The sequence below is a fragment of the Chrysochloris asiatica genome, unplaced genomic scaffold (genome assembly GCF_000296735.1).
Source record: "Chrysochloris asiatica unplaced genomic scaffold, ChrAsi1.0 scaffold00005, whole genome shotgun sequence".
Classification (NCBI taxonomy): Eukaryota; Metazoa; Chordata; class Mammalia; order Afrosoricida; family Chrysochloridae; genus Chrysochloris; species Chrysochloris asiatica.
This window is the reverse complement of record NW_006408523.1, coordinates 28,589,569-28,592,096: the sequence shown is the minus strand read 5'-3', so window position 1 is coordinate 28,592,096 and position 2,528 is coordinate 28,589,569.

Here is a 2,528-nt window from a genome sequence, read left to right as displayed (position 1 = left end):
AGACATTGGCTACCTAAAATGAGGGGTAATAAAGGCACAAAGTGACTGGCTTACAAGGTTTCAAGAGGGAGTTTAGTTTAAGAGTGTGTGGGAGAAGGTAGACGCCCCACTGAATAGTTTTCATCTTGTCTAGATGAGTCTGGTGAAAAGAGATCGGGATAAGATTCTTATGATTCAACAGTGAGTAATTGTTATCATTACAAATTGTGACTGTCACATTGTAAAGGTAGAAGTTTTGTAATAAGAACAGGGGAATGGTTAATCTTACAGCCAAGAAACAGAGGACCCTAGGACCATCAAGGGAGAAGAGCACAAGCAGAATGCAGGACCTTATCCAGAGAAGCAGTGACAACAGAGAAGGAGGCAGAGATGGGGACATGGAGAAGGGGAGTGGCTGAGGACTCTAGATTCATGGAAAGAGAGGGACTAAGAGCTGGTGGCCAGGAGGTAGACTTGCAGAATGTGCCTTTTGGGGGTGTAAATTATTATATATGACTGAGTGTTTTTTTGTTTTTAAAAAGAGCTAAATTGAATAGAGAGAAATACTGTTAATTGATGGTACCTGGAGGGGATTATAATCATTGTAATGAAACAAGGTGCAAGGTGTATGATTTGTTGTATGAAAAACTGACGATTATCCCTGTGGACTTTCGTTCAATCCACAATAAAAACCTTAAAAAAAAAAAAAAAAAGAATCAAACTTTTTACTTCCCCTGTCCCTTCATTCTTTCTCTTACAAATTCCCATACTTACAAGAGTCTGAAGTCATTGTTATAATCCTGCTTCTGACTGCAAAAAATGAAGCACCCACTATTCAGTGTAGTGGTTGCAAATCAGACTGCTAATCTCATGGTGAGTAATTCGAAATTACAAGTGGTTCCACAGGAGAAAGGTGAGGCTTTCTGCTCCCATAAAGATTTACAACCTCAGATTACTATGACTAGGGACCGACTCCATGGCATGTAACCACCACCATTCATCCCACAGCACTCTCTATTCAGTTGGGTTCCATATTCATTGTGATGGTCACATGGAACTCAGACACCATACTCATAACGATGGCATTTACTAGGGAAATTAACAGTTTACAATGCAGGATCAGTATATGTTCAGGGCACAGATCTTCCAGTCAGGACAGCCTCTCAGCCATACTCACAAGTATGCCATTCTTGGCCTGGACCATGTTACAAAGCTCTTTTAGGGCTGCTGATAAATGGCCATTGAACATTCCATCGTAAGCCTCAGCCTGAAGGAACTCAGCTCTAGCTGCATGGGTCATCACATCTAGCACCCCCAGTTAAGTGCCTAGAGGAACCACATTCTACAAGCAAGCCTCCTGACCAAAGTCATTCTGTGTCCCCAGAAGCCCACTCCTCTGTCTCATACTCTGGCTCTTGACTGAGCTGTTGCTGCTCCCTACCACTTCATTGGTATCACAGCTTTCTCTTACTGAGTCAAGGGAATGCAATAAGCAGGGATCTCTGAGCCCAAAGGACATACTCCAATCTTGATTCTTCTTCTTTGATGGTAAGTGACTCTACTCTTTTGCTTCTGAGAAGGTTAATTTTGTACCCATACCACAGTTTCAAGTTTTAGCAATTACAACTAACTCTGGTAACATCCGTAGCTTAATCATGCCAACCTATCAGCATCTTCTCCCACATTCTCTTACCCAGATTCATCTGGACAGAAATATTTTTTGTTGTAAGTTGCAGACTATGATTAAAAGAGCTGTTGCTGTTGTTAAGTGTCATTGGGTTGGTTCTGACTCATAGCAATCCTGTATAGGATTTCCAAGAAGCAGAAGCTGGGTTAGAACTGCTGGCCTTGGGGCTCAAACTGACCTTGTGGTCCACTGCATTACCCTGTAGTACCACACCAGGAACTCTGGCTCGAAGAGACATAAGATAATTCACTACATCACATTCTGTATTGTCATAGAATCAACTCTGTTCTTTCTAGCTCTGTATTTCTCTGAACAAAACTTTCTGAAAGTCGATTGAAATTTTGAAAATAAAAATTCTGTAAAGATAAATTCTGTATCATTTATTTTCATTGAATGTTTGTAAAAGCTTTATAATGAAAAATGGGGAGGTTTCAGGTTTGCTCTCACTGGAGCTTGTTGACATGAAAAAGCTGGAAGTGAGCTAACTAAAAGTGCAGATCCTATGTTATTGGTTGGAGGGCATATAGTCTTTCTCTGTTTGGTCATTAGTTGGAAGTGGAGTCAAAAATGAGGGAAACTGGCAGTTATTATTTACTCTTGACTGTTTAGAACTGCTTGGAATTGCTTGCTACTGTTTGTACTTTGGCTTCCCGGATTGGTTACTGTAGATTGTGGGTTGAGATTCTATCTACAAAGAATTTACAAATGGCCATTGCCCATTCGTATATTGTGTATCTCACTTGGAAGCTCCTATCACCACCATCAATATGAATATTTTCCCCAGCTTTTCTGCTACTTCCCTTTTCTCTCTTTCACATGGACACCTACCAGGTGGGTGGTTAAACATGGGAAAAACATTTGA